This window comes from Triticum urartu, chromosome 1, assembly GCF_003073215.2.
Source record: "Triticum urartu cultivar G1812 chromosome 1, Tu2.1, whole genome shotgun sequence".
NCBI classification, from domain to species: domain Eukaryota; kingdom Viridiplantae; phylum Streptophyta; class Magnoliopsida; order Poales; family Poaceae; genus Triticum; species Triticum urartu.
The window spans coordinates 249,994,701-250,008,338 of record NC_053022.1 but is presented as its reverse complement, the minus strand read 5'-3'; positions in this window follow the sequence as shown (position 1 = coordinate 250,008,338).

Below are 13,638 nucleotides of genomic sequence, written 5' to 3'. Positions count from 1 at the left end.
TAGACTACCGCCATTTGTAGAATGCTCTTTTGCTTCACTTAGATTTGTTAGAGCACGGGCATATCTTTTGTAGAAATAATTAAACTCTCTTGCTTCACTTATATCTATTTGGAGAGATGATAGGAACTGGTCATTCACATGGTTAGTCATAAAATCCTACATAAAACTTGTAGATCGATGAATATGATATGTTTGATTCCTTGCAATAGTTTTGCGATATAAAGATGGTAATATTAGAGTCATGCTAGTGGGTAGTTGTGGATTGTAGAAATACTTGTGTTGAGGTTTGTGATTCCCGTAGCATGCACGTATGGTGAACTGTTATGTAACAAAGTTGGAGCATGAGGTATTTATTGATTGTCTTCCTTATGAGTGGCGGTCGGGGACGAGCGATGGTATTTTCCTACCAATTTATCCCCCTAGGAGCATGCGCGTAGTTCTTTGTTTCGATGACTAATAGATTTTCGCAATAAGTATGTGAGTTCTTTATGACTAATGTTGAGTCCATGGATTATACGCACTCTCACCCTTCCATCATTGCTAGCCTTTCTAGTACCGCGCAACTTTCGTCGGTACCATAAACCCACCATATACCTTCCTCAAAACAGCCACCATACCTACCTATTATGGCATTTCCATAGACATTCCAAGATATATTGCCATGCAACTTCCATCATCATCATATACATGACTTGAGCATTCATTGTCATATTGCTTTGCAAGATCGTAAGATAGCTAGCATGATGTTTTCATGGCTTTTCTGTTTTTTGATGTCATCGCTACACTAGATCATTGCACATCCCGGTACACCGCCGGAGGCATCCATACAGAGTCATACTTTGTTCTAGACATTGAGTTGTAATATTGAGTTGTAAGTAAATAAAAGTGTGATGATCATCATTATTAGAGCATTGCCCCAGTGTGGAAAGGATGATGGAGACTATGATTCCCCCATAAGTCGGGATGAGACTCCGGACTTTACAAAAAAATAAAAGAGGCCAAAGAAGCCCAAATAAACAAAAAGAGGCCAAAGAATCCCACCAAAAAAATAAAAAAAATAAAAAAAAATGAGAGAAAAAGAGAGAAGGGGCAGTGCTACTATCCTTTTTCCACACTTGTGCTTCAAAGTAAGACCATGTTCTTCATATAGAGAGTCTCTTGAGTTATCACTTTCATATACTAGTGGGAATTTACATTATAGAACTTGGCTTGTATATTCCGATGATGGGCTTCCTCAAATGCCCGAGGTCTTCATGAGCAAGCAAGTTGGATGCACACCCACTTAGTTTCAGTTAGAGCTTTCATACACTTGTAGCTCTAGTGCATCTGTTGCATGGCAATCCCTACTCACTCACATTGATATCTATTGATGGGCATCTCCATAGCCCGTTGATATGCCTAGTTGATGTGAGACTATCTTCTCCTTTTTGTCTTCTCCACCATCATATTCTATTCCACCTATAGTGCTATGTCCATGGCTCACGCTCATGTATTGCGTGAAAGTTGAGGTTTGAGAACGTCAAAAGTATGAAACAATTGCTTGGCTTATCATCGGGGTTGTGCATGATGTGAATATTTTGTGTGGTGAAGATGAAGCATAGCCAAACTATATGATTTTGTAGGGATAACTTTCTTTGGCCATGTTATTTTGAAAAGACATGATTGCTTTATTAGTAGGCTTGAAGTATTATTGTTTTATGTCAAATGATAGACTATTGCTTTGAATCACTCGTATCTTAATATTCATGCCATGATTAGATATGTGATCAAGATTATGCTAGGTAGCATTCCACATCAAAAATTATCTTTTTATCATTTACCTACTCGAGGACGAGCAGGAATTAAGCTTGGGGATGCTGATACGTCTCCGTTGTATCCATAATTTTTGATTGTTCCATGCCAATATTATTCAACTTTCATATACTTTTGGCAACTTTTTATACTATTTTTTGGGACTAACATATTGATCTAGTGCCCAGTGCGAGTTCCTGTTTGTTGCATGTTTTTTGTTTTGTAGAATATCCATATCAAACGGAGTCCAAACGGGATAAAAACTGAAGGAGATTTTTTTGGAATATATATGATTTTTGGGAAGAAAAATCCACGCGAGACGGTCCCCGAGGTGGCCACGAGGCAGGGGGGCGCGCCCCTGACCCTCGTGGGCCACCCGTAAGGCGGTTGGTGCCCTTCTTTCGCTGCAAGAAAGCTGATATCCGGATAGAGATCGTGTCAAAATTTCAGCCCAATCGGAGTTACGGATCTCCGGAAATATAAGAAACGGTGAAAGGGAAGAATCTGGGAACGCAGAAACACAGAGAGAGACAAAGAGACAGATCCAATCTGGGAGGGGCTCTCACCCCTCCCGTGCCATGGAGGCCATGGACCATAGGGGAAACCCTTCTCCCATCTAGGGAGGAGGTCAAGGAAGAAGAAGAAGGAGGGGGCTCTCTCCCCCTCGCTTCCGGTGGCACCAGAGTGCCACCGGGGGCCATCATCATCACCGCGATCTACACCAACACCTCCTCAATCTTCACCAAAATCTCCATCACCTTCCCCCCTCTATCTACCACGGTCCACTCTGCCGCAACCCGCTGTACCCTCTACTTGAACATGGTGCTTTATGCTTCATATTATTATCCAATGATGTGTTGCCATCCTATGATGTCTGAGTAGATTTTCGTTGTCCTATCGGTGGTTGATGAATTGTTATGATTGATTTAATTTGCTTGTGGTTATGTTGCTATCCTTTAGTTCCCATCATATGATTGCGCGCGTGGATCACACCCTAGGGTTAGTTGTATGTTGATAGGACTATGTATTGGAGGGCAAGAGTGACAGAAGCTTCAACCTAGCATAGAAATTGATGCATACGGGATTGAAGGGGGACCGATATATCTTAATGCTATGGTTGGGTTTTACCTTAATGAACATTAGTAGTTGTGGATGCTTGCTAATACTTCCAATCATAAGTGCATAGAATTCCAAGTCAGGGATGACATGCTAGCAGTGGCCTCTCCCACTTAATACTTGCTATCGGTCTAGTAAAGTAGTCAATTGCTTAAGGGACAATTTTGCAACTCCTACCACCACTTTGTTTCTTTATCTAAACAGCCCCTACTTTTTATTTACGTACTCTTTATTATCTTGCAAACCTACCCAACAACACCTACAAAGTACTTATAGTTTCATACTTGTTCTAGGTAAAGCAAACGTCAAGCGTGCGTAGAGTTGTATCGGTGGTCGATAGAACTTGAGGAAATATTTGTTCTACCTTTAGCTCCTCGTTGGGTTCGACACTCTTACTTATCGAAAACTGTTGCGATCCCCTATACTTGTGGGTTATCAGGTTTGCAGCAGGCTCTTCATCTTCCTCGGCCATGTCATCTCTCCTCATGGAGGTGGGTTTGAAGGTCACCTGAATTGACTCCTTCCTCACCCTCTTTTCCTTGGCTGGATCCTTCTTGGACACAGGAACCTTCATCACTGTTGTTCTATCCTTGGAGCTAGCAGATGGCTTGGTGTTTGCAGCTGTCCCATACTCTTTTGCAAGAACCACTTTCTTCTTCTTTGATGTTGCCTCTCCTCCAACAAAATCCTCATCTTCATCATCGGAAGTTTTCTTCTTCTTGGATCTGGTGGCTGCCTTTGGCAAGTCTGGAGAGCTTCTCTCCCTCATAGAAACTGTCCTTGGGACTTGAACCTGCACTCAAGTCAACACTCTGCTCCTCTGACATGTTCTGGTTGTCACTTGCATCTGAAATTGCTGACACTGCACCTGTGAAGTAGATGGGGTAGATTGGAATGGATAGGCATCACAAAAACACATCATTTTTCCAAAAAAATTGAGTAAAAACTCCAGTTTTAGGTTTTCACATAAATGATTTCGGAGTCACCGAGCAGATAATTTAGGTAACACCGAAGCTGTTACAGAGACTAGGCCACACAGTCTCGGCGAGGCCAAAATGTGTTTCGGTCTCTCTGGCAAGCTAGGGTTCTACAAAAACTTTAGACTTGGACTCACAGATCTATACCACTCGGTGGCACCGAGACATACAGTGTGCAATGGCCAGAGGCCAAATCGGTGATTCTGATTCTTTCCGTTCGGTCATTGCAAGATAATTTCTGCGCAAACCTAACCCTAAAATTTTCGACTCGAATCTAATTCTACGGATTTTGTTGGAATAGAACTTTCAATCTATGGGAAATTTGTGGGCGCAAAACACTCTAGTGCATTGAATCAAAAGTTGAAGCACTAGGGGATTGAATCTCACCCTAACTCGGTGCAGATCCTCTACGGTGGCAATGGTAGAGGAGAATGCCGTTGACAGCGATGGAGTCTGGCGGTGAGGGCGCTGGAGATGTGAATACGATCCGGAGACCATGGGCGACGGCAGTAACTGGGTGCGGGAGACGTAACTGTTGAGAAATTTCAATGTATGGTCTGCCCGAGTATATATAGCCATGAGCTGTTGGTGAGATCGAGCGAAACAGATCGGTGCCACCGAGATGAGTAACTGCTATGAGCCCTGCAACTCTTTGACACCGAGCATTTCAAATCGGTCTCTCCGAGATGAAAAGAATAAATCTATCCAAGTGATTTCGGTGGGACCAAATGGTTGTGATTTGGTCTAACCGAAAAGCACTTAGAAGGTTTTGAAGGTCAGCCCTAGTTAGATCGGTGGCTCCGAGTGCTCCTTAGTCAGAGGGTCCAAAAGAGACTTGTTCAAGTTTTTGTGATATCGCATGAATGAATTTAGATGAGTTGTGATAGATATCTAGAGAAGGTGCTTAGGCATTCTTGTACATCCACTTGGCCAAAAAAACCAAGACAAACAAAACAACAAATGGATGTCCTTGAATGAAGAAAACATGCATACCAACATGCTCACACAATAATATAGCAAATGAAATATGTGTCAAACATGCACAACCAATTCTAGCAACTATCAAGCAATGGGCGATGACATAGTCATCTATATATGAGTATATTGACTTAGGAGCCAAATTAGAACATTTGATCATAGGTCATACTCATCGTTTAAGCACAACTGGGGTTACCACTTTTACATAAATCATTAATGTGTTCACACCATTAGAGTTGCTTTAGCTCAAATCTTAGAGCAAATCCCCCCTAGATGTGATATCCCCCCAAGGAGGGATGAACTAACCTTTTGTTTTGTCGACGATGACTTCATGTAGATGTTGAAGATGTGGATCCATAATGTTGATGAGGATCATCAAGAGTTGGGAGCGATCCTTTGGATTTGGGCACTTTCAATACCTACATGGGTTAGTCCCACAAGGAACATACAAGGATATCCATAGACATAGAGTGGAGTGCACATATAATGATGTCCATGAATACATTGAATACCATGTCCCTTGTCTTACCAACAAGAGGGTTTGTGACTCCATGAACTAGTGCAAGATGTTGAAGTTGTTTGCACAAGTTCTTGACAAAAAGAATGTGAGTGAAGTTTGTTGGCGGAGTCACCCTCAAGAACTCTCTAGTTCTTCTTCTTTGGGACCCGCATCAATTTGATGAGAATCCTTGGAGTTGTGGTTGAACTTGATGAAGTCTTGGGAACCCACTTGACCATGGCTTGAGGTTCTTCTTCAAATGAGCCAATCTCTTCTTGAAGCTTGTCCTTGCCTTTTGGCTTGTGGTCTTGTGATGGAAGATCATTTTGAGCTTGTGTTCCCTCAAAAGAAGTGTGATCATACTTCTCTTGTTGACGAACAAACGTCGTCCTAGGATATTGATCTTCTTCCCATTCAACTCCATTGGCATTGAACTTTCGTTCAAAACCAATACCTTGGTTCTTCCGATGTCTTCCTTGCTTGCGTACAATTTCCTCAAATTGCTTACTCCCGGCAAGACTCTTGTAAACACATTTCTCTATAATTCCCTTCAATAAACTATTTTCTTTCTCAAGTGTAACTTGGCTAAGAGAATCATTAGTGGAATCAAGAGAAATACTAGAAGTAACAATATTGGATTTAGCATCGTTATTGTTACTACTATATGAAGAACCTTTCATACTCTTGTTACTAGCTTGAGTAGTTTTAACTTGTGGGATAAAAGTAGACAAGAGGAGACGTTTGGCAATGTAAGAAGAACTCTTCTTTCGAAGATCATCATTGATTGCTTTAAGAAGCTCATGTTCTTGCTCTAAATTTAGCTTCTCGAAGCGTCTTATGAGTTCTTAGAAGCTCTATGTGATCTTCTTGAGTTGTTTTATGAGATTACTTAAGACTGTTTAGTTCTTTAGTTAGACGCTCAATCTCCTTCTTAGCATTGTCATTCATTTCATCTTGACTATCATGAATACTACCAAGTACGTACATTATAGCTCACATCACTAGTTTTATCAACAAGCAAATCATCATCACCAAGCAAATCATCCTCATCACTATTGAAATCAAGATACTCAGGATGTGATACCTTGGGGCCTTTAGCCATTAAGCATCTTCCAATTCCTTCATATGGTGAATCAAATAAGTCATGGGAGTTGGATGATACTAGAGCAAGTCCAGCAACACCTTCATCTTGACTATAGTCGGAGTCTGAGTGATAACTTCTCTCGGAGTGGTTGTCGGAGTCGGAGCCAGAAACCCATTCACCAACATGAGCTTGATGTCTTCTTCTAGAGTAGCTCTTGATTGACTTGTATTTCCCTTTCGATTCCTTGTTTCTTCGAGAAGTTCTTCGTTCATAATGATCATCTCTACTCCTTCTCTCTCTTACTTAAAGTTGCAGGAGCTTCACTTGAAGCTTTGTATGCACTACTTGACTTGTTGTGGATCTCCTCCTTGTCCTTGAGTGACATCTCATGAGCAACAATTCTTCCAATGACTTTCATAGGCTTGAGATCTTTGTAATTGGGCATCACTTGGATCAATGTGCGCACGGTATCATATTTTCCCTCCAAGGCTCTAAGGATCTTCTTGATGATGAATTTGTTGGTCATCTCTTCACTTCCTAAGCCTGCAATCTCATTTGTGATGAGACCAAGCCTAGAGTACATTTCGGCGACTCCTTCACCATCCTTCATATTGAACTTGTCAAGTTGGCTTTGAAGCACATCCAACTTGGATTCTTTGATGGTCTCGGTACCTTCGTGCATATCAACCAAAGTATCCCAAATTTCCTTTGCATTCTCGAGGCGGCTAATCTTGTTGAACTCATCGGAGTACAAACCATTGAAGAGAATGTCACAAGCTTGAGCATTGTATTGCAACATCTTCAATTCTTTCGCGGTTGCTTCATGATCTGGTTCTTTACCATCCTCAAAGAATTCACCTTGCAAGCCAATATGAACAACATCCCAAATGGCGAGGTTATGACCAATAATATGTATTTTCATCTTATGCTTCCAACTAGCAAAGTTTGTACCATCAAAATATGGACCTCTATGGTGGTAGTTTCCCTCACTAGACGCCATACTCTCCTAGGTTGTGAAACCAATGCAATGGAGACCAAGCTCTAATACCACTTGTAGGATCGAAAGTATGTCTAGAGGGGGTGATTAGACTACTTGACCAAATAAAACCTAACATTTTCCCAATTTTAGTTGTAGGCAGATTTTAGCAATTCTAGCAAGTCAAGTATCACCCTAAACATGCAATTCTAAGAGTGTAGCAATGGAAAGTAAAACATTGCACATGTAAGTAAAGGAGGGGTTTGGAGATTTCAAACGCAATGAAGACACAATGATTTTTGGCGTGGTTTCGATAGGTGGTGCTATCATACGTCCACGTTGATGGAGACTTCAACCCGCGAAGGGTAACGGTTGCGCAAGTCCACGAAGGGCTCCATCCACGAAGGGTCGACGGAGGAGCAACCTTGCATATTCCACCATGGCTTCCGTCCACGAAGGACTAGCCTCACTCGGGTAGATCTTCATGAAGTAGGCGATCTCCTTGCCCTTACAAACTTCTTGGTTCAACTCCACATCATGTCGGAGGCTCCCAAGCGACACTTAACAAATCTAGGAGACACCATTGTCCAAAAGGTAATAGATGTTGTGTTGGTGATGAACTCCTTGCTCTTGCGCTTCAAATGATAGTCTCCTCAACACTCAATCTCTCTCACATAGACTTGGCTTGGGTAGGAGAAGGATTGGAGTGGAAAGCAACTTGGAGAGGCTAGAAATCAAGGTTCAAATGGTAGGAATGGAATCTCTTGATTTCAACAGATGAGCAGGTGGTTCTCTCTCAGAAAATGAATGGTGGAAGTTGTGTTTTCGCTCTGGTGGCTCTCTCTTGAGAGTGAGTGGTGGTGGAGGGGTATAAATAGGCAACACCAAAAATCCAACGGTTACAAGTCTTTGACCTTTAACTAGGTGACACCGATATGAAAATATCAGTGAGACCGACTAGTGCAAAAGACTTGACCGTTAGCGTTTTCGGTGAGACCGATTAAACCATCTCGGTGAGACCGAAGTGCAATGGCTAGGATAGAGCCGCGCTTCGGTAATTCTGATCGTTTTGCCTCGATGATTCCGAAATTAAGCGACTTCATCACAGAAACTTGGCAAGGCCTTCTCGATGAGACCGAGAACCAATTCGGTCAGACCGAAACGTTAGGGTTTTGGCTGTGGCAGTAGAATGATCATCTCGATGAGTCCGGGTAGATAGTATCGGTGGGACCGAAATGATGACTTAGGATCTGGACAGATGTGATTGTGGGAAAGTGATTGAGTATTTTCGGGGCAATATCACTGAACACTTTGAGCAACAACCTCATCAACAATACCTCATCCCCTTTTAATAGTATTGACTTTCCTAAGGGACTCAATGTGATCTTGGATCACTAAACCAAAAATATAGAGTCTTGGGTATCCACATCTTGTTCTTCACATTTTGAGGGGTCCACAATTAGTCCATGTCATGCCAATCATTTATTTTTAAGGAAATCTACCATCAATGTTCATTAGATCAATGACATATATGTTATTATTAATTACCAAAACCATCTCGGGATTAGTTGCACTTTCACTTTCCCTCTCATTGCTAGCTGTAAAGCCCCGAGACCGATGCGCCAGATGTCTTCCAGTTATTCGTCATCATTGCCATGTCATTTGTTTGCGTGTTGCACTTTTCCATGTCATCATCTGCATTTCATCTGCATGTTTTCCAAAACTTGCATCTGTTCGGGTCTCCCAGTTCCCTCCGTTGTCCGTTCTAAGCCCAACCACACTCTCACACGCACCCGCTGCACCTCCCAGGTCTTGTTTCATGAGCGGGATAAAAACGTTCTTGGAATGGGCCGAGAGTTGACGTGTGGTCTTGGTATATCACCGGTAGACCGCATGTCAAATTTCGTCCCATTTGGAGGTCGTTTATGCCCCAACGGTTAACCGCGTTAACCGCCGGATCCCTTTCTCTTTGCAGCCTAGCACCCCTCCACAATAGCCCACTATCCCATCTAAACCCCATCCATGCTCTTCGTCGTTGGACCACGATCATGTGGGCGAAAACCGCACCTCAATAGCCCTCTCCTAGCTCCCTCTACCTATAAATTAGCCTCCCCCTCCTCAAATCACGGGCAAACCCAAGCCTCCCTCCTCCTCGCGCCACCAGACACGTCTGTCGGGCAACCGGACACGTACAACCGCCGCCACGTCACCCCCGCCGCCGTCTCCACCGCGCTGCACCGTGTGGGCCCGCAAGCCCATCCGCGGCCCTCCTGGTCCGCGCGCCCTCCGCCGCCTGCGCCCGCGCCAGCCGCCCCGCCGCCGCTCGCAGCCGCCGCCTCGGCTCACCGCCGCCGCCCGCCGTGCCCTCGTCGTCGGCCGCCGCCACGTCGTCATCTCCGGCGAGATCTAGTCAGGTGGACCAGATCCACCGGTTCCCGATCCAAATGGTCGTCTCCGTCCCGGATCTCCTCGTCCCACACCTCCTCGTCCACTTTTCCGCGAGGTCGAAATTCTTCCAAGCCCCTGATTCTCAACATTATGTGTGCATCTTTGATTGCTTGTAACTTTGTGCATGTTGCTCCGTTTTTGCGTGCATAATATGTACAAATGTTCATCTTTGAACGCTCTAGATGATGGTGTTGTCTGCATGCATTTTACTATTTATATTCATGCCTTAATCCTTGTTGCAAAAGTGCTAAATGATATAACCTCCTAAAGATTGTTGTAACTTGCCTATTTGTCTTTTCCATATCATTTTGTGTGATTTTCTTTTGAGCACCATGTCAACATGTTTTAAGAGCACATTCATGCCATATTTACAGTGGTGCAATCCATGTATTTTGATGTGCCCTGTGGTGACTAGCACAAGCTTGCAAAGTAGGGCACTTGTTGTTACTGATTTCAGCGACGATGATTTCTGCCAAGTCTGAACCTGCTATATTATGTTGCCATGTTAACTTGATGCTACTAGTGAATCCATGCATAATCTGGAGATGCTCAGTAAGGATGTTTTGTAGATTTTGTTATGCTTTATCCATAAATGCCCTTGTTTGCAATTATGGGGTATTGTAGCTTGTCATTACTATGCTCTCAATTTGCTAAATAATGTTGTTGTCAGTCTGTTAACAGTAAGTTCATTTTTTTCATGTGAATGGCTAGTGATATGTGCATCCTATGACCATGCTCTTGCCATGAGTAGCTGCATAATTATGTATTCTTGCTATTGGTTACATTCATATGCCATGATATGCTTTGTGGTGAGTTGCACAATCTTGTAAACGAGTTCCTACTTATCGCTGTTTCTGCCATGTCCAGTAAATTCCACCAAGTCTATGAAACTGTTATCATTTGCAATCTTGCCATGATGTTTTGATCATGTTCTAGTGTTTTCTAGCAATATCTCATTGTTCATGTTTTGTAGTGCTTGACATGTACATGCTTTTCATGCTCTTTGATGCCATAAAATGTTCCTGTAGCATATACTTTTGTTGTCTCAAAGTGTGCATCGTGAATCTGTTTTTAGCCTTACTCTGTTTTTCACCAAGTTTGAGAATCTGTTATAACTTGCAATCTTGTCTTGATGAATGTCATTGATCTAGAGGTTATACGGAGATGCTTAGTAATCATTTTTTGCCAGGTTTAACCTTTAATTTAATGCCATGCTTTTTCTTGTTATGTTCTTGCACTGTAGCCTCATCGTTTCATGCCTCCAACATGTCAACATGTTATTCCTGCTCACACGTAAGTCCAGTTTTTCACCAAGTCATAATTTGTGTTATAAAGTGGCTTGTTGCATTGATCATGTTGGATTAATCTTGATGCCTATGAACCTGAACCTTGATGATAATTGAAGCATGTAATCTGTACTTTAAGTGCATATCATGTTTGTGCCTATCTTGTTCTTGTAGCATGTTGTTATGATGCTTGTAAGATGCCTAGTTGCTGTTTTGGACAGCTTGTCCTTTAAGCTTGTTTCGTGTGTTTGTGTTGAACTGTGGCTCCGTTTGGAGCATGCTCTATACGTAACTTTCTTGGTTTTGCATGTAGTCTCATCATGCCATGTTGCATCCATGTTTTAGAGTGTTTGTGATTGTGTTTTGCTTGCATTTGCATCAATGCCATGTTTAACTTGTTTTGCTCATATCTTCTAGGCCGTAGCTCCAAATTAAATGAACTTTGCATGTAACTTGACTAGAAAGACGCGTAGATCATCATGGTGCACTTTAACTTGTTGTTTAACAACTTCAACATTATGTGTTATTCAGACCTGGACCAATCTCAAAATTTGCATATGGGGAGTTTCCGAAAGTGTTACATGTTGATTCCGGCCTCATTTAAACTTACTTTGATGTGTTGTTCTTGTATGCATCATTTCTTGCCATGAGTAGCATCATATAGCCTTGTCATGCATCATACTTGGTTGAGCATCTTGTCATGTTTTGTGTTGTGTGTTTACCATGTTGTTTGCTTCTTTCCGGTTGTGATTCTTCTCGATAGTTCCTGTTTTGTTGCGATCGTGAGGATTCGTTCGACTACGTGGGTTCGTCTTCTTCATGGACGCGATCTTCTTCCTAGCGGGATTTCAGGTAAGATGATCGTTACCCTGGATCTCACTACTATCTTTCCTATGCTAGTTGTCTTGATGCTACCGCTATGTCACGCTACCTACCACTTGTTAACAAGCCTCCCTATATGCCATGAAACAACCTCTAACCTTTTCCACCGCCCCAGTAAACCGTTGTTTGGCTATGTTACCACTTTTCTCAACCCCTCTTATAGCGTTGCTAGTTGCAGGTTGTTCCATGTTGAGACATGGATATCATGGGATATCACAATATCTCTTATTTAATTAATGCATCTATATACTTGATAAAGGATGGAAGACTCGTCCTTTTGCCTGGTGTTTTGTTCCACTCTTGCCGCCCTAGTTTCCGTTATACCGGTGTTATGTTCCTTGATTTTGCGTCCCTAACACGGCGAGGGTTTATGAGCCCCTCTTGACAGTTTGCTTTGAATAAAACTCTTCCGGCAAGGCCCAACATCGGTTTTAACATTTGCCAACATAATAATATTGAATTAAATAATTAACTGGCATAGGGCATCATCAACATGAGGATTCTTAATTCCACATAATACAAGGGGGCGGTGCTGATGGTGTTGGTCCCAAAACAGAGCCACTTGCGGTGCCACCCCTTCACCTGGGGTTTTCGGCTGCCGTACGTAGTGTTCATCCGGTCATGGCTTGAGACGAGATACGTGCGGCTACTATCAGGGTGTCGGCACACCGGGAGGTCTTGCTGGATTTGTTTTACCATTGTCAAAATGTCTTGTGCACCGGGATTCCGAGTCTGATCGGAGGGTCCCGAGATGGAGGGTTGTCTCCGCGGATCGTGAGCTTGTCATGGGCTAAGTTGGGACACCCCTGCAGGGTTTAAACTTTCGAGGGTCGTGCCCACGATTATGTGGCAAATGGGAATTTTTAATATCTGGTTGTAGTGGACTTGAACTAAACTCAATTAAAGTACACCAACCACGTGCGTAACCGCGATCGTTTCTTTTCAAGTGAGTTCGAGAAGAGAACACGATGGGGTTATATTTGAACGTAAGTAGTTCAAGATCACTTCTTGATCATTACTAGTTTGCGACCGTTTGCGTACTTTCTCATCTTACTCTTGTATTCGTAAGTTAGCCACCAAACAATGCGTAGCGCTCCTGCAACCTCGCCACTTATCCATTCCATACCCATTAAGTTTTGCTAGTCTTGACACCCATGGTAATGGGATTGCTGAGTCCTCATGACTCACACATTACTACAACAACAGTTGCAGGTACAGGTAATGCGATGATCATGACATGAGAGCAATGTTTACTTGTTTTGGAGTTCTTCTTCTTCATCGGTCTTGGGTTAGATTCCTGGTCGGCAGCTTTAGCTTAGGCTAGCAAGATGGATGTCGTTTGAGTTTTTGTTTGTATTTCATCCATAGTTGAATGTTCTTCTCAATTCTCATGTATGAGTTTTTGATGTATTCATGTGACGTATGTATGCCTTGTATATATCCCCAACTATTATATAATGGCACGATGTAATGATATCCACCTTGCAAAAGCGGTTCAATATGTGGCTCTATCCTTGATAGGACCTTCGAGTTCCTCTCAGATAGGATTGCATGTGGCTCTATCCTTGATAGGACCTTCGAGTTCCTCTCGGATAGGATTG